Raw genomic sequence first — 27159 nt, forward strand, 5'->3', positions numbered from 1 at the left:
TGGAATACTGCATCCAGCACTGGTCGCTGTATATGAAAGACATTGTACTACTCGAAAGGGTCCAGAGAAGAGCGACTAAAATGGTTAAGGGGATGGAGGAGTTGCCGTACAGTGAGAGATTAAAGAAACTGGGCATCTTCTCCCTTGAAAAGAGGAGACTGAGAGGGGACATGATCGAAACTTTCAAGATAATGACTTAGTAGATAAAGGCAGGTTGTTCACCCTCTCCAAGGTAGACAGAACGAGAGGGCAATCTGTAAAGTTAAAGGGGGATAGATTTCGTACAAACGTAAGGAAGTTCTTCTTCACCCAGAGAGCGGTAGAAATCTGGAATGCTCTTCTGGAGGCTGTTATAGGGGAAAGCACCCTCCAGGGATTCAAGACAAAAATTAGACAAGTTCCTGCTGAACCAGAATGTATGCAGGTAAGGCTAGATTCAATTAGGGTACTGGTCTTTTACCTAAGGGCTGCGGTGTGAGCGGACTGCTGGGCACAATGGACCACTGGTCTTACCCAGCAGCGGCAATTCTTATGTTCTTATGTGCCCTGCCTTCTGCCACCCTGCTATCTGCCCTGCTTCTCTGCCCCGATCTGCTCTCTGCCCCAAATCTCTCCTGCCTGCCGCCCCAACTCGCCGCCCTGCTCTTGCCCTGAATCTCTCCTGCCCCCTTGACTCTCCTGCCCTTCCCCGCACTGTGAGCTGTTTGTTTTAGAGAGTGGTAGCAAGCAAGGTTATCCTATCTTTCCACTACTATTCGGCTTGGCTCTGGAAATGCTATTGGTTGCAAGTCATCAAAATATTAATATCCATGTGGTTAATGTGGACCCCTTGGTGGAGTGGTATAACTACCTCTAGATTTAAATTGGTGCAAGTGTCACGGTACCTAGCAGACTTCCCAAATAACTCCACACAACAAAGGGAATCGACAAGAAAAGGAATTGTAAGATTTATTAGATAGCAATAGGAGAACAGTGGGTAAGCTCTTCAAATAGGTATCAATTGGTACAATTAGATAATGCAAGATGTTAATACTATAGGGTAAATTATAGAGGCAAAAGGATGTTACAGGTTACGCCTCCCGATTTGTAACAGTTCACTAGTCTGATTAGCTTCTATAATCCAAGTTTCCAAGTTTTATTAAAATTTGATAAAACGCTTATAAACATTTCTAAGCAATTTGCATTAAAAGAACTAGGGTAAAAAACACTTAGGGCTCCTTTTACAAAGCCGCGCTAGTGGGTTTAGCGCACGTGACTTTTAATCCCGCGCTGGCCGAAAAACTACCGCCTGCTCAAGAGGAGGTGGTAGCGGCTAGTGCGGCTGGCAGTTTAGCGCGCGCTATTACACGCGTTAAACCGCTAGCGTGCCTTCGTAAAAGGAACCGTTAAATTATACCAAACAAAAACATGACCGTCACTTACAGGAGAAAAAAAAGGAAGGAGGCTGGAACTACAAATGAGATAGGAAAGTAACATAAATGAGTAAAAACGTAAGGGAGTGATAAGTGGTAGCCTAAGAAAGGCTGATTGTAACTGTAGAAGTATTAATTTAAGGATCTGATGTTTATCTCTGGATTTTTTATCTCTGACTTTAGCTCTCAAATACATCTTTAAAAAGGAAACTTTAGAGAGAACTTTTGAATTTTTCTGATTGTGTTTCTGCTCTAATAAAAGATGGTAAATGGTTCCACGTTTGCGGCCCAGTTACTGAGAAAATTTCAGCTCTTCTTTTTTTTTTTTTTATATTATATTATGATTATATTAATGATTATATTAATGATTTTTCATGAAGGGACAATCAAGAGATTTTGATCGGCAGACCTGCTTACCACTACTTAGAATACTCAAGTCTGAGGAGTGTCATTTGTATAAATGAGGCCTTCTGTAGTAAACTGGTGTGCACCCAATGTTACTAAGAAAGTTTCTGGAAATGTTGCAGCTGTCTTACGTTGGGTACCATGATCCTCGGCATCCACGTCCTCACCAGTCCTGACGTCAGCTCGTCGGCTCAGGAACTCTGGATCACCTACGGCGCTAGCTGAAAACAGACCAATAAAAGAAACCCCTAATCTTTTACTGCTTTATGAAAGGGACCAGTGTATTACAAAAATATATTTATGATGCTCATTGCAATCTTAATTGTAATTTTAATATGTGACTAACATAAGAACATAAGAAGTGCCATCTCCGGATCAGACCTTCGATCCATCAAGTACGGTGATCCGCACACGCGGAGGCCCAGCCAGTTGTACACCTGGCGTAATTTTAGTCACCCATATCCCTCTATGCCTCTCATAAGGAGATGTGCATCTAGTTTGCTTTTGAATCCTAGAACGGTCAATCCCACAATAACCTCTGCGAGAGCATTCCAGGTGTCCACCACTCGTTGCGTGAAGCAGAATTTCCTGATATTTGTCCTGAACTTGTCCCCCCTCAGCTTCATTCCACGCCCTCTTGTCCATGTCAAATTGGACAATGTAAATAATTTTTTCTGCTCTATTTTGTCGATTCCTTTCAGTATTTTGAAGATCTCAATCATATCCCCTCGCAGTCTCCTTTTCTCAAGGGAGAACAATCCCAGTCTCTTAAGTCGATCTTTGTATTCCAGTTTCTCCATCCCTTTTGCTAGTTTCGTTGCTCGTCTCTGCACCTTCTCCAGCAGTTTTATATCCTTCTTTAGGTTGGGAGACCAATTTTGGACAAAGTATTCCAAGTGGGGTCTGACCATTGCTCTATAAAGCAGCATTATAACTTTCTCTGATCTACTCGTGATTCCCTTCTTTATCGTGCCCAACATTCTATTTGCTTTCTTTGCCGCTGCCGCGCATTGTGCTGACAGTTTCAGGGTCCTATCTATCAGTACACCCAGGTCCTTTTCTTGTTCGCTCTTACCCAGAATTGCACTTGACATTCTATATTCATGTTCCTTATTCTTACTACCTAAATGCATTACTTTGCATTTCTCCATTGAACTTCATCTGCCATTTCTCCGTCCATTTCTCTAACTGACACAAGTCGCTCTGGAGTTCCTCGCTATCCTCCTGCAATCTGATTGCCCGGCTTAGCTTTGTGTCTTCTGCAAACTTGATGATCTCACTGGATGTTCCTTCTTCCAGGTCATTGATATAAATATTAAATAGGATTGGCCCAAGTACCGAGCCTTGGGGTACACCACTAGTCACTTTCTCCAGGTCGGAGAACTTCCAATTTATGCCCACTCTGCTTTCTGTTCTCCAGCCATTTGCCTATCCATCTTAGTATATCTCCCTCTATTCCATGGCTTTGTAGTTTCCTGAGAAGTTTTTTGTGTCGAACGCTTTCTAGAAGTCTAAGTATATTATGTCCACCGGTTCTCCACTATCAATTTGTTCGTTCACGGACTCAAAAATTGAAGTAAATTCATTAAACATGATTTCCCTTTCCTGAAGCCATGTTGACTGGATTTCATCAGGTTGTGTGTATCCAAGTGCTGGTCTATGCTATCCTTGATCAGTGTTTCAACCATCTTTCCAGGGACAGACGTAAGGCTCACAGGTCTATAGTTGCCCGGTTTTCCTCTCGACCCTTTTTTGAAAATTGGTGTGACGTTTGCTATCTTCCAGTCGTCTGGTATCTGTCCAGTTCTAATTGTCTGGTTGGCAAGTTTTTGCAATAACTCTCCGATTTCAACCTTCAATTCTTTTGTTTTATTTTATTTGGGATCCTCAGGGTGGGATCAAATCTCAGTTCTTTTTATACCTTAACAACACTCAGAGCCATCCGCAAGTATTCTGAGCTGACCATTTTCAGATTGGTCCCAACTTTGATTTTGGCAAAAGTAGATTATTATAACATTAGGGTTGTCCAGAAAACCCTAAATTTGGAAAAACTGTGCAAATTGACGTTTTTCCCATTAATTTGATTGTGCTTGATAGAAAATAATTTTAAAACATTTTTTAAAGTCCATCCTGGCATCACTCAAAGCCGCTGATAACATAAAGCTCCATTTTTCTTAAAATTTACAATTATGTTTGCTTAATGGAGCAAATCTCTTTATGTTTTAGCTATAACTTTTATGTGTTCACACTCAGCAATCATACATCGATAAAAAGATATTTTATGCAAAAAACATCTAGCAGTATTTTATTAAATGACCCTTCAATATCTGCACTTTATTGTGGAAAATAACAGAAATTTAGCGTACTTTGCTAACAGCTAAACACGCACAATTTGGTGTAGTCGTCTACCAAAGGCTCAAGCATTCAATGTTTTCTTAAGATAATCAGGATAAAGCCTGTGATGCTGTTCAACTCCTTGCAACAAGGCCTTATGCTTTACTGGGTCTGTGGTGACGCCAGTGGCCGTGTCGTTAATCACCTTCCATAATGGTGAACAGTTTGCCAACACAGCCCATCTGATTTGTTCAGCTCATAGATATGATGCAGTGACCCCTTTCTATATGCAATTGCACCGGCTTCCACTGGCTTCCAAATTCTATATGGCAGTGGTTCCCAACCCTGTCCTGGAGGACCACCAGGCCAGTCGGGTTTTCAGGATAGCCCTAATGAATATGCATGAGAGAGATCAGCTTATAATGAAGGTGCCAGGCATGCAAATCTGCTCAATGCATATTCATTAGGGCTATCCTGAAACCCCGACTGGCCTAGTGGTCCTCCAGGACAGGGTTGGGAACCACTGCTATATGGTACTGCTCCTCCCTATTTAGGTTCAACCAATTTTTATTGATGCAGACAACAGCGAAAGCAATACAAAGGCACACAAATGGTGCATAGTACAAATAATGATGCATCATAGACAACATTATAGCAAACATATACAGGATAAGAGTAACAACAACAAATCCACCCCCCCCCCCCCCCCTTCTACTCTACTCAGGGCAAGCGAGGCCAAAGGTGACAGAAAGGCACTCCAGGGCCCTGGACTCTGATGAGCCCTGAAGAAGCCACACCACCCACCTCCCACACCAATCCCCAAAAAACATGCCTGTAGCTAAGTGCCAGAACCTTTCAAAACACCCCTGCTCCTCCCTATTTAATTAATATGATATCCCTTTTTCATACGTAACCAGTTGTCGCTATGTTTTCTAGCTATTAAAAAGAATACATCCATTAGGATTTTGAACGCGTCCTTGTTATGTCAGGTAATTTTATCTTGGAACTCTTTACCTATCGTCCTATTAATCAGTAACCCTACAAACTGTTTCATAAATCACTTTAAACTTTTCTTTTTCAAAAAATATGCACTTCAGAAGGATTGTCGTTTGTTGCATTATAACATTCACTTTGGGCTCCTTTTATCAAGCCGCGCTAGCGGTTTAACACGCATAATACTGCACGCTAAACCGCCGGCCGCGCTAGCCACTAATGCCTCCCCTGAGCAGGCGGTAGTTTTTAGGCCAGCACGGGGGTTAACGCGTGATGAAACGTCGCGTGCGTTTACCCCGCTAACGCAGCTTGATAAAAGGAGCCCTTTGTTACTCCTGGTGGCATTGGTTTTCTTGCATCTTGCAATGAATGACGGTATTGAAGAGTTTATTGTTGGACATAACTAGGCAACCATCTTCTTCCTTACCTTTTTGAAATTTTTAATATGAAACATAGGGCCTGTTTTACAAAGCCGCGCTAGCAGCTGCTGTGCGGTAACGGCCCCGAAGCCCATAGAGAATGAAAGATCTTTGGGGCTAGTGCTGCTTTGTGAATCAGGCTGATTGTTTCTAACCCCTGAGGCGAATCCAGTCGATGTGTGATATTAAAGATCTATTTGAAGAATCCGAAGGTTCTGTCTAGACATTTTTCAAAATATCCTTGGTGGGTGTTTGAAGATCTATCCCCACTCTTTTGGTTTTGTGTTTTCCATTTGAACATACCACTGCCTTTGCAAAATTGGGATTTGGGTGTTTCAAGCATATGGACGTTCATTTGGGCATTTTGAAATGTCCAAATGCTTCAAAAATAAGCTCCATAGTATGCTATTCACAGTGTCAACAAAGTACACAATAAACAGGGGTCTCAAAGTCCCTCCTTAAGGGCCACAATCCAGTCGGGTTTTCAGGATTTCCCCAATTAATATGCATGAGATCTATTAGCATACAATGAAAGCAGTGCATGCAAATAGATCTCGTGCATATTCATTGGGGAAATCCTGAAAACCCGACTGGATTGCGGCCCTCGAGGAGGGACTTTGACACCCCTGCAGTAAAACATCTTAATAGATAGATTGGAGGAGCATTTTCAATACAATGTCTAAGTCTAACTCCCTTATATTGTATTGTGGTTGTCCCAATCCAAACATCCAAATCCCACTCACAACACTCCCCCTCCCTCCCAACATACCCCCATGAAATATGGCTAAACTGCGGAGAAAAATGTCTCAAATCAGAGGTTTGAAAATTGCAACTTAAACATTTTTGTAAGAAAAAAACCCATCCTTTTGGCTGTTTATCACATTTTTCAGATGTTTCTTTTGAAAATGAGCATCGTAGCATGGAAGCAGAGGTGGAACATATAGACCAGTGGTCTCAAACTCAAACCCTTTGCAGGGCCACATTTTGGATTTGTAGGTCCTTGGAGGGCCTCAGAAAAAAATAGTTAATGTCTTATTAAAGAAATGACAATTTTGCATGAGGTAAAACTCTTTATAGTTGATAAATCTTTCCTTTTGGCTAAGTCTTAATAATAATATTGTCATTTATGGTTAAAAAGACATATGATTAAGAAACTTTTATTTTACTTATGTGATTATGATAAACATACCGAGGGCCTCAAAATAGTACCTGGCGGGCCGTGAGTTTGAGACCACTGCTATAGACAGATAAGGCAGAGTAACTGGAGTTAGAACATAAGGAGACTAACTTAAAGAAAGTTGCCCATGGAGTCAAAAAGGTGCATGAATATGTTCTTAGCTAGGGCAGGAGTGGATAAGCAAGTCCTGCTACAAAATGTGCATGAGACTAGCAAGTTAGTTGGTTCTTCCATAACACAGTATAACATCATAGTTAAACTAGCAGCCAATGAACAGAAAGCTGTTCACTTGGTAGTTTTTAAGCCATCAGCATATGGCAGTGGTAGAGTCATAGTGCAGCTGATGTAGTACTCCCCTATGACATATCTGTGTGCCCAGCAATATAAGTCTGGAGATGTTTTAAAAGTTTGCTAGTTTACAGATATAATGTGATGTTATCTTTGAAGAGGAGAAACAAACAACTGTTTCAAAGGTTAGATGTTATAATTTATTTGATGCATTTAGATCTTATTTTGGGTTGGTTTGTTTCTTCATTATGTATTATATAACCTCTGATAAAGTAATGAGAATAAATTGAAAAGAACTAGTAATGTTAAGCTGTGCTTGTCTCATCTACAATTTTTGCCACTCATATTTCAGGGCTTGTAAGTGTTTCTCTATAGGACAGTTAATACAGAGTCCTGCATATTATTATATAGTATTCTTGACTCCTTAATAAAGGGGATTCTTTTAGTGCATTAAAAGGAAATTGCCACTTAGCACTGTACAGGTAGTATAATTTTAACCTCTTGGAAACCCACTCAATGAGGTAAGGAAACTTTTTGAGCCTGGTGCAGTCCCACCCTGCCATAGCTCCGTGATTCGTTTCCTGTTTCCTCCAAAACTCAATTTCTCATTGCCTATCTCAGGCAACAGCACTTCCTGCAGTTGTGGCAGAGGGCACAGAGTGTAGCAACTTCAGGCATGACCAACATTTCAATAAAAAAAAAATGACCCTCCATATGCATTTCACAATTTGAAAGATATGATGTATACTACCTCTATCAAGTTACAAATACAGAGACTGAGAAAGCAACTGAATGAAATTAGATATCTCATATAGTAAAAGGCTAAGGAGCCCTTTTATTAAGCTGTGTTTAAGTGCTAACCAGTGTCATAGCCACAGAGTGGTCTTAGGGACCTGTGCCCAGAGGTTTAATAAGGGAGGGTGGGGAGCAGACCGCCCCAGGCGCTGTCTTGGTGGGAACGCTGGCATCTCTCCACCCCTCCATGCCATGCTCGAGCACCTCCTTCCCCGTACCTCTTTAAAATCTTTGCCTTTGCAAGCAACTACTCGACTGCTGCTTGCACTGGCCTGGTTCCCTCTGACATCACTTCCTTTTGGGTTGCAGGGACAGGAAGTGATGTCAGAGGGAAATCCTATGCCAGCGTGATTAGCAGGCCGGAGAAGCTGCTCATGCTGGCAAGGATTTAAAGAGGAATGGGGGTGGGGAGAGTGCGAGTGCGGCATGAGGGCACAGAAGGAGCAGGGATAGAGAGGAGGGTGCAGGGGAGTGGTGCCATCACCCAGCGTGCCTCCTTCCCTCGCCACACCACTGCCTGTGCCTTCCACTTTGGTCTCAGGCTCCCCCTCCAAAACTGCAGCTCCCATTTAATGACTGGCAGAGATGCTGCTGAAGCCCTGCCAGCCAGAGATTTGCTGCCCAAGCTTCCTCCTCCTCCTCATGCTGCAAGACATGAAGTTGGCAGTGTGCGTCCAGTTGCAATGCTGGTACTCCTCATTTATGCTCCATTTTTGCACAAACTGAGCATATGTGTGAAGTCCCAGCCTCAGCGGATGGAAGCATGCTGTTAACTTCCAAAGTCCTATAGCACCATGAGGAAATGGGAGATGGCTCCTGCAGAATCTCTTTGGCTGACAGGGCTTCAGCAAAGTTATTAATCTTAAAATGGAAGGAGGGAAGGTGACGAAGGAGGCAATGCATGATCAATTTTTAATTTTACTGCAGAGTTTATATACCACTAAATTGCCACGAAGGCTTTGAAGCAGATTAGAAACAATCAAATTAGATACTTTGAACTTCCCTCTCTGTCCCAAGTGGGCTCACAATCTAACACTATAGTACCTAAGAAAAATGGCAGAGATAAATAGAAAGGAAAAGAGAGAAGAAAATACATTAGGGAAAAACTTCAAAACATTAGTATCCAAGAACACAGAAAGATTTAAAAACACAACAAAAAGAAAAACCCTATCCTGGAATCAGTTTCTCCTCAGCTGCAATTTGGTCAACTTCATCCTGGATGATCACCTGCTCCCGCTCACACCACCTGCAAAGGTCATCATCGCTCACTGTACGTCCACGGCCAGAGCCCAAGGTAAATACTGGCCATCAAAAAGAACTTAGCGCACAGGAGAGGCCTGAATAAGGATATGTTAAGCCCATTTCTTAGCACAGCTTAGTAAAAGGGCCCCTAAGTCAGCTGAAAACACTTTAAGTCTTTAAGGAGATAGTGATATGGATCAAAGTCCTAAATTCAGACATAAAGTCATAAGAATTGTCACACTGGGACAGACCAAAGGTCCAACAAGCCCAGTATCCTGTTTCCAACAGTGGCCAACCCAGGTCCCAAGAACCTGGCAGAAACCCAAATATTAGCAACATTCCAGAGATGAGATTGTGATGTAATAATGCCTCATTCCACCAATGCCTAAGAACCAACCTCATCAGTGATGTCACAATGGCTTGACTGTCCTACACTTGGTTCACATAAGAACATCGATATATATAAGTCAATGTGTTACTAAGCTCTCAGATGCCTGCGCTGATTAATCAAAGATTTTTAAATCAGCTTTAGCAGGAATATGGTATCTTTCACTGCTTTTTGAATGTAGCTCTTTATGGCCCTACGGGACCCATTTCGCCTTCTTCCGGGGTCTACGTGTTAAGGTGAACAGCTTGGCTTCCGTTATGAAGCAAAATGGCTACTAAGCTAACTGATTTTGCTACATTCTCTAGCAACAAATTCCAGAGTTTAAGGCCTTAGTCTTGTTTCATCCCAACTAGTTAAATAAAAGCTGAAGGCATCAACTTATATTTATTACATAAGAAAAGCCATACTGGGTCAGACCAATGGCCCATCTAGCCCAGTATCCTGTTTCTCAGTGGCCAATCCAGGTGGCAAGTATCTGGCAACCCTGCCCCCCAAATAGTAGCAATATTGCTGAAGTATGTTTAGCCTGTCATATTTACACGTGTGTGATATTATCATTCCTTTTCCAGAAGCTGACTTTCACATATTTGTATTTTTCTTGCTGATTCTAATGCAGCTGCTGCTTCTGTTTCCATCAGCATATGTCATATATTCATAGAACAATTTAATAAATTATATTGACACTCTAAGCTTCCAAAAGAGTTCTTATTTATTTACAAATCTTTGAGCCTCAGTCCCACCACCCCACCGCCTCAAAATACTCTCATCGCGGCGAGCTTTACGTGGTCATTTCCTCCCTGGCTCATTTCTATTTCCTTTTTATTTATTCCTTTTCTTTGTTAGTTTTAAAGTGCTTGTGCGTTTTGCTATTGCTACTTCTTATTTGTTGCCTTTCTTCTAAAGTGCTTAGTGCTTACTCAATTCATTCATTTCATAAATATTCATAAATATATTATAAAGGTATAAAATATATCCAAACAACTTAGCTGTATATTTTACTCCTTCAATCTTCTTCTTTATACACTTTAATTTATTCGGTTTGGGAGGGTTAGACCCGACATGTTTCGCCTACCGCTGTTTCAAGGGTCCTCCCATAACCGCTCACGGTAATCCACCTCTTCTAAATTTTCGATCAAAAGAATTGGAAGAGGTGGATTACCGTGAGCGGTTATGGGAGGACCCTTGAAACAGCGGTAGGCGAAACATGTCGGGTCTAACCCCCCCAAACCGAATAAATTAAAGTGTATAAAGAAGAAGATTGAAGGAGTAAAATATACAGCTAAGTTGTTTGGATATATTTTATACCTTTATAGTATATTTATGAATATTTATGAAATGAATGGAGTAAGCACTAAGCACTTTAGAAGAAGGCAACAAATAAGAAGTAGCAATAGCAAAACGCACAAGCACTTTAAAACTAACAAAGAAAAGGAATAAATAAAAAGGAAATAGAAATTGAGCCAGTGAGGAAATGACCACGTAAAGCTCGCCACGATGAGAGTATTTTGAGGCGGTGGAGTGGTGGGACTGAGGCTCAAAGATTTGTAAATAAATAAGAACTCTTTTGGAAGCTTAGAGTGTCAATATAATTTATTAAATTGAATATATATTCTAAGCAGAGAATTACTACTCATATCCTTTGGATATATTCATAGAACAGCATCACTTCAAATGTACTACACTCACCTTTGCAATTTTCCATCTGCTTGCTCAAACCTTAATGTTTTCTGGTTTCAGGCTTTTAAGATGGGTCTCAACAGGCATCTATTCACTCTGCATCTCTATTGCTTGTTTTCCTCATGCTTTTTGATTTCCTGCATGAACTCTACCTAGCAGGAAATATCTTTATTCAATGGTGGTTTCCAATAGGAAAGAAGAAAGACCTCATGTGAATTGTTCTGTTTCTAACTAATCCTTTCGCTTTTCAATGCAGTCACAGATTCTCAGTAAATTTAAAATTGCTACGTACTATAGGGTTCATTTTCATAAAAAGAAAGATGTCCAAAAGATGGCATAAACCGGCACTTGAACGTCCAAATCACCAGGACAACCAAGTTCTGATTTTCAAAACTGACTTTCTGGACTTCTTGCTAGGCTTCTAAGCCACTGTTCGTCCAACGTTCATAGGGGCATGTTGGAGGCATGTTATAGACGGCTTTGGGTGTACTTAACACAGGCCAAGAAAAAAAAAATTTGTGCTTGGTGCCTTGGGTTTTTTGACCTGTTCCTGGGGTTATTTGGGGTGCTGATTCAGAAAATTGCATTGGATAGACTGCATTAGCTCCAGTTTCTTAGATATGGTTGAATTTAAGCCTTTGGGATAGTAGAGCCAAGAATGAACATTAGGCAAAATAAGATTGGCTTCCAAGGGAATATATGGTGGTTGGAGGACAAATCAATGAACCTTTGGTAGCATGAAAATCATACTGCCACTACATATAAAGCTAGGCCTGATGAAACAATTTGTAAAAGCTATGAATAAAGACAGTTCATGCATTGAATACATGAAGGGGCATAATCAAAAGAAATGTCCAAGTCCGATTTGGACATAGGGTGCTAGTCGCCCAAAGTTGGCAGCCTCATAAGGTCCATTGTTGAAAAGGACATCCAAAAGATTTTTTTTTAATCGTCTCTCTGTACGTCCAGGTGTTTGATTGTCCAGACCACCAGTACATATCTTTATACTACATTCTCGTCCAAATATTCGTCCAAGTCTGAAACATCCAGAACAAGACCTTTTGGACATGTGATGGGCCAGTATTGTGATGGATTGACCACCCAAACATGGCAAGACAGCAGTGGGGCACTGCTGTGAACGTCACAAAAAGGGTGCCACATAAATATCTCACAACTCATTTATAGGTCGTGGTGAGCCCCCTAAAACCAACCTGTCTACAACCCTAATAGCCCTTATGGCTGCAGGTGGCACCTATATGGCAGTAGAGTGGGATTTTGGAGGGTTTTGTGGGCTCACATTTTCCACCATGAATGTAGTAGTTAGAGTGTTTTATGGGCCTTGGTCCTCCTATGGTTCACTAGCCCACCCCCCAGACTACTTAAACTACCTTTGTTCAGCTCTACTAGACTTTTCTATGCCAGATGCTGATGTTCTGGAGGCAGGTATGTGCGTTTTTATTCTGATTTTTGTGGTGGTGTGAGGAGGGTCAGTGAACATGGGGGGGGGGGGGAGTATGTGTGGGTCTTTACTTTGTTTCTGCAGTGGTTATCTGGTCACTTTGGATACCTTTTGGGCACTTATACCTGTTTTTAGATAGCCTAAGTCACAATGTATAAGTTCCATCTAAGCAGTTTCGTCAATCCTTCGATTATTCCTGCAGGATGACTAAGTCTAGGTCAGCCCACATCCTGCCTACATCCCGTCCTAACCACTCCTCCAAAAATGTCCCTTTCTGTCTGGGCGCACAGCGGGATTCAGAGACCTACAAAGTCTCTGGATATGTCTAAAAACACGTTTCGATTATCGGCACTATTTTTTACATCATCTAAGTGCCGACTTGGGCGGGTTTTTAGATGTATTTACAGTACATTACATTAGGGACTTCTATTCCGCCTATACCTTGCAGTTCAAGGTGGATTACAAAAGAGCTAACTGGACATTTCCAGTGAAGTTACAACAGTTTTTTTTTGTTTGTTTGTTTGTTTTCTTTGGTTACAAGGGAGGAGAGGTAGCTGGATTAATTCCGGAAGAACTTGCAAATTGGATATTAAATTGACTGTACGTTACTGTGTGATATAACAAATAGATTACAGTTAGAGTACAAATAAGATTACATTAATTTCAGGGATCTGAATACTTGGTTGGTGTTTTGGGGCGGAAGAGATTATTTAAGTGGAGGTTTTGGGAGAGAATTTATCTAGGAGGAGGGGGAAGGGTTGGGTTAAGATATCTGGATAAATTTTTTGAAAAGTAGGGTTTTGATTTCTTTTCGAAAAGTTTTGAAGTCGCCCGTCGCCCGTATTTTTGTTACGATTATGAGCCCCATAGTGCATATGTTACCTGGACTTACCATGGAAAAACTGAAGGAAGGAATTTTCAATGGTCCACAGATCACACAACTTTTAAATGACCCACATTTCATAGCATCAATGAATGAAATCGAATCATATGCCTGGTCTTCATTTGTTCTTGTTGTGAAAAACTTTCTTTGCAGCAAGAAGGCAGACAACTACACATAGAGTATGTTCTTTCATTTCAATAGGCTTGGCTGTAACATGAGTGTTAAAGTCCATTATCTGCACAGTCACTTAGATTGCTTTCCAGAGAACCTTGGTGACTTAAGCAAAGAGCAAGGTGAAAGATTCCACCAAGACATAAAAACAATGGAAGCCAGATACCAAGGAAGATGGGATGCACACATGATGGCAGACTATTGTTGGAATCTTATGCGGGATTGACCTGGCAAGTCCCACTCTCTGTGTGTCTGTGGATGGAAGATGACTGTTTGAAAGGTGCAGTTTTGTAATTGCTATGTTACTGAATCAGTGTTTATATGCTGAAGCTGCTTTTTCCATTTGTGTGTGTGTGGGGGAGGAGAAGGGGGTTAATTTTTTTTCCATATCACATGCAGGAACTTTATTTCTACAACACAGGAACCTCCCCCAGCTTATGCCTTTCCTTTCTGTGGCTAGAACATATAACAGCCTTCCACTGTTTCACCTTCACAGCCTTCCAGTTGGAAGGATGCTTTCCCCCCCCCCCCCAGCTAATTACTCTGGAAGCAGACTGGGCAGGTTCACTCACACAAGGGAAATAGTTTTAAACTCTGAAAAATGGCCATATTGCTAGTGATGTAGTAAGGAGGGAGTGGGGGGTGGGAAAGCAGACTGCCCCAGGCGCCATCTTGATAGGGGCATTCGCACCTCTCCACCCCCTGGTCCTTCCCCACCGCGCGCCTTGCTTCCCCCCCCGTCCATTCCTCTAACTCTTCACTGCACAAACAACTCCAACCTGCAGCTTGCGCCAATCTCAGCTCTCTCTCTGAAGTAACTAAAAACACTTCTATTCACATTTTAACTCAAGACTTAAATTCCATACTATATGACTCATAATGTACCTGCTTTAAACCTTATTAATCTTATGTAAGCCACAATGATTTCTAGTAGACAACTGCGGGGTATAAGAAACAATATGGTATGGTATTCCCCCTCCTATCTAAACAACCGCTTAAACCAGATCTCCACCTCAAGACACAGAAGAACCTCGAACCCTTTCGCCTTCCCTCCACTCAAAGGCACACAACGCAAGAAAATGTTTGACAACCTTCTGGCAACACAAGCAGCAAAACTCAACCATTCCATCTCCAACCTGCTGACGACAACGGGCGACCTCAAAACATTCCGAAAAGAAATCAAAACCCTGCTTTTCAAAAAATTCATCCAAATATCTTAACCCCTCCTCTCTTACCTCCAGAAGATTCACCTACCTCCAGATAATTCTCCCCCAAATTAACCACCTAAACACCTTCCAAGTAAACAAACCCCAAAAATAGATTGTAATCTTACCCTCTCTAACTGTATTCCATTTGTCTCTTTCTCACAGTTCTGCACTGTCAGTTTAATATCCATCCCTTAAGTTCCCATAGGATTCTATCCAGCTATCTCCCTATGTTTAAAAAAAAAAAAAAAAAAAAAATTGTATCTTCACTGGAAATGTCCAGACAAATCTTTTGTAATCCGCCTTGAACTGCAAGGTATAGGCGGAATAGAAATCCGTAATGTAATGTAATGTATTATTTTCCTAACCATGTTGATCCAATCTCTGCTTTCTTCTATCTTCTCAAGTGAGGTCCTACTTGTGTTAGTCCACTTTTAAAGGTATTACAGTACCCCCCCCTCCCCCCGTATCCAGGGGTGATATGTTCCAAGACCAACTGCAGATAGTAGCAAACTCTATAAGACATTTTTTGTTTACATACATACAATTTTACTACTTTTGTGCTTTGGGGCCATTATGAAGTAATAACACAGCAACAAATGCGGAGGTTAACTGGATGTGAGTAAAGCACCCCGTTGCATTCAGTCCTTGACGCGCCAATGAATGCAAACAGCGAGAATGCTTGAGGCTAACTGGATGTAAGTCAAGCAGGCCTCTGTGGGTTCAGAAGACAAAGAGAAATGAGTCAGGTACTGAGCATGATGGGGAAGGAAGGTTTCTTGAAATTTCCATGAAATGTTATTGGACCACGGATAGCTGAAACCGATTCCGCGAATGCAAGAGTACTACTGTACAGAGAAATAAAACAAAACATAAATGAAATAGGATGATGCTTTTTTATTGGACTAACTTACCCTCAGCTCCTTTATCAAGCTGCGCTAGAGGTTTTTCGCGCAGGCCAGTGAAGTAAGTGCTCTGATGCTCAAAGGACTTCTATGAGCGTTGGAGCATTTACCACACCAGCCTGCGCTAAAAACGTCTAGTGCAGCTTGCTAAAAGGGGCCCTTAATATACTGTTTGATTAGCTTTTGAAGGTAACATTTCTTCAGAAATAAGACTTATTTGAAGAAGGGTTACTTTCGAAAGCTAGTCAAACTATGCATCAAGGTCCCTTTTTACAAAGCCACAGTGGTGGTTCCCTCACGGCAAATACACTATGGACTTAGGTGCATTTACTGTGGCAGCATCACTACTGTGGCTTTGTAAAAAGGGCCTTAAGTTAGTACAATAAAAAGGTACGGTATTACCTTATTTATGTTGGGTTTTGTTTTTTTATTTCTATATTAATTTTTTAAAAAATTTCTATATTAATTTCTATAATACCTGTGCCTTCTTTTTCCAGGGTCTCTTGTTCATTTGACATTTCTTCTCTCTCCATTTTCACCATCTGTCTTCTTCCCCAATAGGATTCCTTTGTTCCTATCCCCACTCCTAAGTCCAGCATCTCCTCTCTATGTCTCTGTCCCTATATTCCTCTCATGTCCAACATATCCCTTCTGTATTCAGTTCCTATCATCTAATCTCTATTCCCTCCAGGTCCAGCAGCTCTGCCTCTTTGCTTGCCTAGCTTGTCCCCTGGTAGTCCAGCATTAACCTCACAGTGTCCTCTCCCCTCCCTCCACCACTAACCCACCATTTGCTGTGCCTAGAAGCTGCAGCTGCAGTCCCATGACAGAAAAAAAAAAAAAAAGAAACAGTCAGCATAAGACCTGCATGCGCTAAAGTGGTTCTGGTATGTCCCACTTCTCTGATGTTGGTGTGAGAAAGGGCAGGACATGGCAGAGCTGCCACAGTGCATGTAGAGGCTCAAGACAGGCCCCACACTTCCCATTTCCTGTGCTAGCATTTCTCATTGTTCAGGCAGTTGACAGGCCTCACCAATGTATAGCATAGAGATGCCAAGTTACCCAGTTCCTGTCCAAGATTTCTGACCACCCCTCTCCTGTTGTATTATGTGATTTGCAGCACTGATTTGAATGGGTAGAATGAGGGACTACAAGTCCCATACTGCTTTGGGATGCAAGTTCAAAACCAGGACTGTTCATCCTGGAATGGGTCACTTGGTAGCTCTTCCAAAGCCAAAATTTTGGATGCAGAAATCTTGTCTTAGAGCCATATGTTAACAAAGTGCATGGTTTCCTAATGCAAGAGTAATGCCAAAGTTGTATTAATCATTGCATGCAAATAGGAACAACATAAAAAATGTGGCTAACAGGAAATCGCACCAGAAAGGTGCAAAGGGGTGAGCACTGACAGCAGTTATATCTTGTGAACAAAAACAACAAAAAAAATTATGTAGGTATCAAACAGTACGCACAGATCTAAGACATGCAGCTCTGGGTGAGTTTTGTTAGTCCCTGATCCTGCCAATGCTGCAAATTAGATAATCATTCAACGACCAAAAATAAAGGGGCACTGGTGATTATAAACGTTACTTTATAAATTTACAGGAGGAGCTCAAAACCATCAGTTGGTAAAGAAATCACATTCAGGAGGGGAAGCCCTTTTAAATGTGTTTCAATATGTCTATCATTGCTCCCTCTTGAATTTATATATGGTGATTGCAGATGATGTTGGCACTGGTTTCTGAATGTAGTAAGTTATAAATTTATAATAAATATTCATAGAGAAAATATTCTTCATAGATATTTTTTGAATTTGAACTTCAACTTAGCTCATTTCTGAATCACAACAGTAAGAGAAGTTGTCTCGCGAAACGCGTAAGATCCCGCCACAGCGAGACAACTTCTCTTACCGTTGTGATTCAGAAATGAGCTAAGTTGAAGTTCAAATTCAAAAAATATCTATGAAGAATATTTTCTCTATGAATATTTATTATAAATTTATAACTTACTACATTCAGAAACCAGTGCCAACATCATCTGCAATCACCATATATAAATTCAAGAGGGAGCAATGATAGACATATTGAAACACATTTAAAAGGGCTTCCCCTCCTGAATGTGATTTCTTTACCAACTGATGGTTCTGAGCTCCTGTAAATTTATAAAGTAACGTTTATGATCACCAGTGCCCCTTTATTTTTGGTCGTTGAATGGTTCATCATTTTGGGACACTATTTGTTGAATATAACATTACCCAGTAGTTATACGTGGGGATCCGCAAATTAGAGAATGACACGGGGACAAATTTTCCTCGTCGCGCAGGAACTCAGTTTCCCCGTCCCCGCAAAATCCGTCTTAACTGCACAAGTCTCAAACGCTTATGATTTTAAAGTGTTTGAGGCTTGTGCAGATGACGACAGAGCTTGCAGGAATAGGGTAGGAAAAAAAAAAAACTCGCAGGGACGGGAAAACGAGTTCCCGCGGAGACGGGGAAAAAAATTTGTCCCCGTGTCATTCTCTACTACAAACCCCGTAAATGCTTCGTATTGGTGAGAAATCTAGGGCTGACTCCATCACCTGGAACTGGGTCACTCGACACTTCTGCACTCCAGAAAGTCTTCCTCCTGGAACCGGGTGACTCAGTAGCTTCGGTGCCCTATTTTCAGCGCCACGACAGGGAAAGGCAGGGGGGGGGGCGGCTGTTTTTTTAGACGGCGCCGGCCTTCCCTTTCAGCGCCGTGAGCGCGCGCGCGTGTGTCGTGCGTGCGGAGCGCAGGCGGAGGCGTCGAGCGGCAGATCCGCAGAGCGCGCGCGCGCACACGGAAAACCTCACCCCCCCCCCACCCTAGTGCGGGATTCTTCGCTGACTGGCTTCTCTCGTCAGCGCGGCCCGGCCCGGGGGGTGAGGAAGGGGGTGCGGACGGAAAAGCCGCCACCCCGCGCGCAGAGAAAGAAGCAGGAGGAGGAAGACCGACGCCAGGGGGGGCTAAAGTGGGCTGAAGCGCGCGGGAGGAGGAGGGGCTTGAGCCTGTCGTCCTTTAATGTTTCGGTTGCCCTGACGGGTGGTTGGTGGAAAAGCCGCTTACGGGAGCCATGTTTTAAAGAACCCCCTTCGGGGATTGGAAGCGACCGAAAACGAATTACAGGAAGAGCCGGGCTAGGGAACGACAGAGGGAAAGGAGACGTTCCGGAGGGTTTCGCCTCCTCCCGGAGGCGGACAGAGGCCGGGGGTATAGGGTGTTGGTTCTCCGGTACCTTGGTGGGACGGCATCCGGCCTTTCTGAGCGGAGGAAACCTGGGCAAAGAAAGAGACCAGGAGGAGGAGGAGGAGGAGGACGGCGGCGGCTGTTTTCGGGTAAGTTCACGCTATGTCTTCTGCTGCCTTGTCAGGGTTATTTGGTGGGGATGGGGCTGCCAGAGCAAGAGATGCCCAAGGAAAGGGGGGGGGGGGAGATGCTTTATTTCAAAGATCGTTATCTCTGAATCACAGAAATCGAATGCAGTTTTCTTTTTTTTTTTGTTCGGGGAAGGAGGACAGGTGTGGATTTAAAAGCCGAAAGGAGTGTTTTCATTAAGCAACTTCTCAGCCGCTCATACTTGCTTGGAGTTCCAGGAAAATGTACGATGCACTTTCAAGAACCCCGGTGCTTTGTCTTGGAAGAGCCCTCGTACAACTTAGGGAAACCCTTGAGATAGTTCCCTTTGCAGCCTTTTAGATTCCCTACAGATCCTGTTATTTGCAGTGTTTTTTTTTTTTTTTTTTTTAACTGCGGATCAGTTTCTTCAGTATTAAAAGTCAATTTTAAAGGCAACCGTCCCCTCTCTGCCTCTCCCCCCCCCCCCATCTTCTGACAGTTTGCGCCATTCAGGCAAGAGTTATTTTGTTGTATTAGACTTAGAACATTTTTGCTATCTGCTTGCTTTTCTCCCACCCTCATGACTGAGTAAGGGATTTTAATGACAGGAAGTGTGGAGCTTTTATTGATCCAGAGCTGCTAAGAATTCATCGTCTCCTCCTCGGTTGCCGGAAAGTATAAGGTCACTCATAATGTTTAAGAAAGCACTTTGAATACAATCCTATATTTTTTTTTGGTATAGACCGGTTTTTTAACGGAGATTTCTCAATAACATTCCCTCCAACATAAATTGGTCTGGAGAGGGCCGCTATCTATCACTTGCCTGGTCCTTAAGGTGGATTTGCTGTAACATTAGACAACCTAACAGCCTCTAATTATCGAGTAGGCTGCTCCAGTTTTTCAGAGTGACTGTGTTCAAACTTCATTAGGGTATTTGAAGGCCAATTAAAAAAAAAAAAAAAAAAAAGGAAGGGTTGCTTTTTTTTTTTTTTTCCATACATAAAGCAACATAGAGCCTGTATTTACAAACACTTTAGAACCTTGTTGAAAACTTATCTTTTCTCAAAGAATTTGGCTAAATAGTTCTAGGAGTTTTTAATGTTATTTTATTGTTAATTTTTTGTTAACCATGTTGAACTTCTGGTTACGCGGTCTATAAGTATGATGTTATGTTATTGGAAGGGGCTATAAGATCAACAATTTGAAATCTGTTTTTTAGTTCCCTTTTTCTTTTCAGTACTAAGATTTCTCTCAGATGGATTCTGTGATCTGAATCATGTCATAGTCAGGCTACTTTAATCTAAACTATAAATAAAAGCACGATTATGGTAATTAACTTTTGAATCCAAATTTTTCTTCTCTGTTCAACAGAATTTTCTGCTTTCACTTAAAATGTAGGAGTTTCACATCATTATTAGCATGTCATCTTGAAGTGTGAAACACTTTTATACTTGCTTTCGTTCTGCAGCTAGTAGGAAAAGCCCATCAAAAATGACAGGATAAAATGCTGTTCATCTCCCTCATGGCCTTTTCCTTACCTCCTCCTTTCCCAGCTTCACACCCCCTTGCCTGTTCCAATGACAGCTTCTCTTCTGTCCTGGCTGCTATAGTCTGACCTTCTCCCATGCCATGCGTCTTTCGGTCCCTGTCTCTTCTCCATATTGGCTACTAGCATTTTGGTTATCTGCCAACTGTACTACTCTGGTTCCTTAGCACTGCTACTTATTTGGTCTGGTGGTTCTGCCCTTTAGCTTATGGGGCCATGGCTTTTTTTCCAGTGATGTGGCTTACTGCTATTGGTGGTGTTGTGTGTTGGTATTGTGGATTGCACACTTGGTATTGTAGTAGACTGCATTAACATTAAGAACAAAAATAACTAGCTTTTATTAATGGTTGGATTAGTCATAAGTCTGCTAAAATGTAGTTTCCTTTAACAAAATGTACCTCGTGAATCCAATTGAAAGATCATTTGTATGCAGTGCAAGATAGTTATTTTGTGGTCAAGCAGATATGTGACTAATCTTACTATTAATAAAAGGCCAGTTATTTGTGATAGACTGCACAAAGTCTAGTCCACAATGGCATTAACAGCAGTAAGCTGGATAGGTGGAAGGAAAACCAGAGTCCACAAGCTGAAGGGGAAGATGATGCAACCAAAGGACCTATGTGTCATGGCTGGCTTAAATGCCAAATATGTAGAGGTGCCAAAGAATCTGAGCAATGCAGCTGACGAGTTGCTGAGACATCTCCTATCTCATCTCTAGATCAGTTGGTGATCAGTGTGACATGGCACAGAGGAAGGTCTGACCTTTGAAATTAGTCTTTGTTTAGTAAATTCAGTTATTTACATTTGTTCCAACAGAGAAATAAGTGCAAAATTAAGCAAGAATGATACACAAATGAGTAAAAAAAATTGGATATCTGGTTACTACAGCATCCACAGTTCATCCTGTGCGCTTCTATTGCAGTAGATTCAGTGAAGTGTGTAGCGTTGTTTTAGTGACCCATCCCCCTATCCCTGCAGATAAGAACTTAAGAATAGCCTTACTGAGTCAGACCAATAGTCCATCTAGCCCAGTATCCCATCTTCATGGAGGCCAATCAAAGTCGCAAGTACCTGGCAAACACTCAAATAGTAGCAGCATTTCATGCTACCATCCATGTCTGTCTCAACAGCAGACTATGGACTTTTTCTCTAGGAATTTGTCCAAACCCTTTTTTAAAACCAGCTACATTAACTGCTCTTACCACATCCTCTAGCAACACGTTCCAGAGTTTAACTATTCTCTGAGTGAAAAACTATTTCCTCCTATTGGTTTTAAAAGTGTTAATCTGTAACTTCATTGAGTGTCCCCTAGTCTTTGTAAATATTGATGTAGTAAAATATTGATCTACTTGTACCCATTCTACACCACTCAGGATTTTGTAGACTTCAATCATATCTCCCCTTAGCTGTCCCTTTTCCAAGCTGGAGAGCCCTAACCTTTTTAGTCTTTTCTCATACGAGAGGAGTTCAATCCCCTTTATCATCTTGGTTGCTCTTCTTTGAACTTTTTCTAGTGCTACTATATCTTTTTTGAGATAAGGAGACCATAACTGAACGCAATGCTCAAGGTGAGGTCGCACCATTGAACAATACAAAGGCATTATAACATTCTTAGTCTTATTAACCATCCCTTTTCTAATAATTCCTAGCATCCTGTTTGCCTTCTTGGCCACCGCCTCACATTGGGTGGAAGGCTTCAGAGTATTGTCTATGATGACAACTAGATCCTTTTCTTGAGCATTGACCTCCAAAGTGGTCCCTAGCATCTGATAACTATGATTTGGATTATTCTTCCCAATGTGCATCACTTTACATTTGTCCACATTGAATTTTAATCTGCCATTTGGATGCCCAGTCTTCCAATTTCCTAAGGTTTTCCTACAGTTTTTCACAGTCTGCATGTGTTTTAAAAACTTTGAACAGTTTAGTGTCATCTGCAAATTTATCACCTCGCTCGTAGTTCCAATTTCTAGATCATTTATAAATAAGTTAAATAGCACCGGTTCTAGCACAGATCCCTGCAGCGAGAAAAATGGCCTTTCAACCCTACCCTCCGTTTTCTGTTCAATAACCAGTTCTTAATCCATAATTGAATATTGCCTCCTATCTCATGACTCTTTAATTTTCTCAAGAGCCTCTCATGAGGAACTTTGTCAGAAGACTTCTGGAATTCTAGATACACTACATCAACTAGCTTGCCTTTATCCACATGTTTATTCACACCTTCAAAGAAGTCAAGCAAATTGGTGAGGTAAGACCTCCCTTGGCTGAACCTATGCTGACTTTGTCTCATTAAATCATGTTTGACTATATGTTCTACAATTTTATTTTTTATAATTGTTTTCACTATTTTGCCCAGCACAGAGGTCAGGCTTACCGGTCTGTAATTCTGACTCTTCCCCTGGAACCCTTTTTAAAAATTGGTGTAACATTGGCCACTCTCCAATCTTCAGGTACTACAGACGATTTTAACGACAAGTTACATATCACTAACAGCAGATCAGCAATTTCATGTTTGAGTTCTTTCAGTACCCTGGGATGTATACCATCTGGTCCATGTGATTTATCACTCTTTAACTTGTCAATTTTGCTTAGTACGTCTTCCAGGTTCACCGAGATTTCTCTCAATTCTTCTGCCTCCTCACCCTTGTAACCCATTTCTGGTTCAGGTAGATTTCTTACATCTTCTTCTGTAAAGACCAAAGCAAAGAATTAATTCAGTCTCTCCGCTATGGCTTTATCTCCCTGAGCGCACCTTTTATTCCTTGATCGTCCAAAGGTCCTACGGATTCCCTCACTGGTTTTCTGCTTACTATAAGTTTTTGCCTCTTTGGCAAGTTGTTCTTCATATTCTTGTTTAGCTTTATTAATGCTTTGCATCTAACTTGCCAGTGCTTATGACTTCGTATTTTCTTCACTGGGATCCTTTTTCCATTATTTAAAGGATGTTTTTCTTGGCTGTAAAAACCCCTTTCACTTTGCCTTTAAACCACGCTGGCTCTCGTTTTTTCTTCTTTCCACCTTTGTTAATACATGGAATACATTTGGTCTGTGCTTCCACGATGATATCTTTGAACAACATCCACACCTGGTTTACACTTCTGTCCTTTGCCACAGACCATTTTAGCTTATTTTTAACCATTTTCTTCATTTTATCGTAGTCACCCTTGCAAAAATTAAATGCTGCTATAGTAGATTTCTTTAGTGACATTACTCCAGTTATCAGCTCAAATTTGATCATGCGGGCCCAACACAGTTACCTCCAGTAATATGTCCTGCATTCCACTAAAGACCAAATCTAAAATAGTTCCCCCTCTTGTCGTTTCCTGGACCAGTTGCTTCAGGAAGCAGTCATTTATGACGTCTAGGAATTTTACCTCCCTAGCACTCCCTGATACAGCATTTATCTAGTTAGTGTTGAGGTAGTTGAAATCGCCTATTAAATACTGTTGCCAAATTCACCAGCTTTCCTAATCTTCAAAAACATTTCTTCATCTGTCTGCTCATTCTGTCCAGAGGGACGGTAGTATAACCCCTTAAAGAAAATATGGAAAGCCTATTGTGAAAAGAAGAATTTTCATGATGTCAGATCCTGAAGAACCATTAGTAAAATAAGCAAGCATAGTAGCTGCCTGCTTTCTGACAGCCTGACTTTCTCTTCTGAATATGCATAGCTGTCCATGACATTTTAGAAGAAGGTGTAAATGTGTGCACTTTTACATGTGCTCTTGTCAGCATGTGTACTTCTATATGTGTATATGCTCACATGGTTTTATAGGGGCCATTTTTCCACATGTAAAATGGGTTTTCCACAAAGAAAATACTTTTAGAAAATAATCTCCTAAATTTCATCTATGTTTTGGATGCACAACTCCTCAGTCTTCCTGCAGTTTCTCGTACTCTACTCATCCATTAATAGTTCTTACTTTTTCTGCCCTTTTTAAGATATATGAATACATTAAACTCAACTGATTCCAGTACAGATCCTGGGACACTATATTTACATTAGAAAAAAATTATATATGTCTTTTGAACTGCATTTGGTTTGGCGTGTGTCCAAGGAAGTTGCTATAGAAATGTAATAACAATACTTATTTCACAAATGTTGTGTGATATGTTATCTTGCTGCCTCAGCTGTTTGTTTTGTCTGCATACTTAAGATTCTGCTTAAGAACCTCATTGTGTTCCAGTCCTTGACCATTGTATTCTAGTCCCTGCTTATTTTAATATAGCACTAGAAAATAGAATAAAGTTTTTAACATTTTCACTTTGCTGCTACAAACGTTTTTATATGTGCTGAATTTGTTTATGGTTTTGAACCTCTGTAATACATACACTGTGGACTCCTTTTACTAAGCTGAGATAGTGTTTTTAGCGCGCGCAGGATTTTAGCACGCGCTAAATCCACGCTACGTGGCTAAAACTAATGCCAGCTCAATGCTGGCGTTAAGGTCTAGCGCGCGCAACAATTCAGTACACGCTAAAACCGCTATCGCAGCTTAAAAGGAGCCCTGTATATTTTAATGGACATGACCTGCTAACCAATAGGCTACTAAATTGAACTAATAGGGTTGATACTTATAGGCCTCCTTTTACAAAGCCGCGTTAGCAATGCTGTTATGGTAAATGCACTGGTACATAGGAATTGAATTGACCGGTGCATTTACTATGACTTTGTAAAAGAGGCCGAAAGTATCGTAATGTTATGTAAAGCTGAACAACTTGTATATAATGGAGAGAAAATGGTAAACAGGATTTGCAGCCTGAGTATTACAATTTAATTTAACCCCCCTTTTACAAAACCACACTTGTAAGAGGTTTTTAGCGTCAGTCGACATGCTGAATGCTCTGATGCTCATAGGAACTCAGTGACCGTTGGAGCAGTGCAGATCTTTTAGCATGCCAGCTGGTGCTAAAAACCTCTTGCGTGGTTTTGTTAAAAAAAAAAAAAGGGGGGGGGGAGGTTTAATTTTTTACTTTTTCTTGAAACATTTTGTTTCTGGAATACATATCTTATGTAAAATAAGATTTAAAATCTGTACATCTGTGTTCTCTTGCAAGAAAATTGTGCTGAATTTTATATTACATAGTGATTTGGGGGTTTATGTTGAATCTTAAATCAAAGCTTGAACCTTCATTATATGCCTAATCGGGAGCTTGCAGTACTTAACATTGAAAAAGTAGTAAGCACATGCTTACTATATGTTTGCAGTGCCTAATTATAACCATAAAGTGAGAAAAGGCAAGTTAACACAAGACTGTCTGTTTTTCAGTCTCTGTTGGCGTAGGTGCCTCCATTTTCAGGGGAATGAGTGACTTGCATACTGCATGACAATGTCGGAAAGGACTGAAAAAAACAATGTTTTTATTGTTATGTAATTCTAGTTGGGCAAATGTCGTACAGTGTGGGTAGAAGTACCAGGGTGAGACTGTCTTGTACTGTGAAAGCTGTGTCTCTCTTTTGTGTGCGGATGATAGGGAACTTAGATGTGTATGTGTTCATAAATGACGTATTTGTCCAGGTTTCAGGTATGCCATCTATAAATGTTGAATAAATACTGTCAGTTTTGTTGGCTTAGCTAGGTGTCTTGTCTTATTGTTCAGGAAATGGGTTTAACTCTAGGGAATTCTGCTACAGAATCTAAATGTGGTGATGTAAAAGTTTTTATTTTTATATTTTAATGTGTAGACTTAGAGTAAATTTTAATGTAAATAAATCCAAGTATGTTTACCTTTGTTTCCTATAATATTGTCTTGGCTCTTCACAAAAGATTAGCTATCATTTCTACATACTGTATATAGTAGCCAGTTGGATTTGTAAATGTCATATTTGTTTTAGCAATTTGGTATGAGATGCAAGTGTGTGGTGTGGTGCCAGTCCTAGTGGTTGGGAGCACAGAGGAATAAAAGGGCAAAGATGAGGCAGATATCTCAGCCTGGCAGTTTTGATAGATTTTTTTTTTTTTTTTTTTTTACTAGATCTGTTGTTTTTGTTTTTTTTCCAATCATATTTATTAAATTTTCAAAAAATACAATCAAGTCCAATAATGCAGCACAGAAGCAAAGCTGCCATAAACAACAAACAGCAAAGACAGTGTCACAAAGGTCAAGAAGTTAAGTAACTATCCATCCATACCTGTATCTCCTCCCCCAACCCAGGAATGTGAGGGGAAAAATCAACAGGCTCAAGACAGGGGCAACCAAGAAAGACACAGCTGAGGGCATGTGGAATTAAGGCATCCAAAAAGGGCTGCCAAATAGTAAGCAACACTTGTCCCTGTTTAGTATCCCAGTCAGACTAGAGAGTTGCACGGGGACAGAAATCCCACCCAACCCCGCCCGTCCCCACCAGGATCCTCTCCGTCCCCACCCGTCCCCGTCAGAATCCTCTCTGTCCCCACCCATCCCCGCAAGGAATTACCTCCATCCCCGCCCATCTCCATAAAAAGCAGGAATTACTTCTGACAGGATCATCAATTCCACAGTTTCTTTTGTGTTTGCGCT

The 27159-nt window shown here is 41.2% G+C and overlaps 1 protein-coding gene across 3 annotated transcripts in view; it reads left to right on the forward strand.

The window, feature by feature from the left end:
• The first annotated feature begins 18353 nt into the window (after positions 1 to 18353).
• The window catches only part of CDK17 (cyclin dependent kinase 17), a 220656-nt gene continuing 211850 nt past the window's right edge, over positions 18354 to 27159 (forward strand). For 2 of the 3 annotated variants that reach the window (XM_033951157.1, XM_033951156.1), the window contains exon 1: positions 18357 to 19108. The gene's annotated coding sequence lies outside the window, so the exon portion shown is untranslated. Of the gene's footprint in view, positions 19109 to 27159 lie in introns of all 3 variants that reach the window. The other variant, XM_033951159.1, reaches the window with a different exon arrangement.

Source organism: Geotrypetes seraphini, chromosome 7, assembly GCF_902459505.1.
Source record: "Geotrypetes seraphini chromosome 7, aGeoSer1.1, whole genome shotgun sequence".
Taxonomy (NCBI): Eukaryota; Metazoa; Chordata; class Amphibia; order Gymnophiona; family Dermophiidae; genus Geotrypetes; species Geotrypetes seraphini.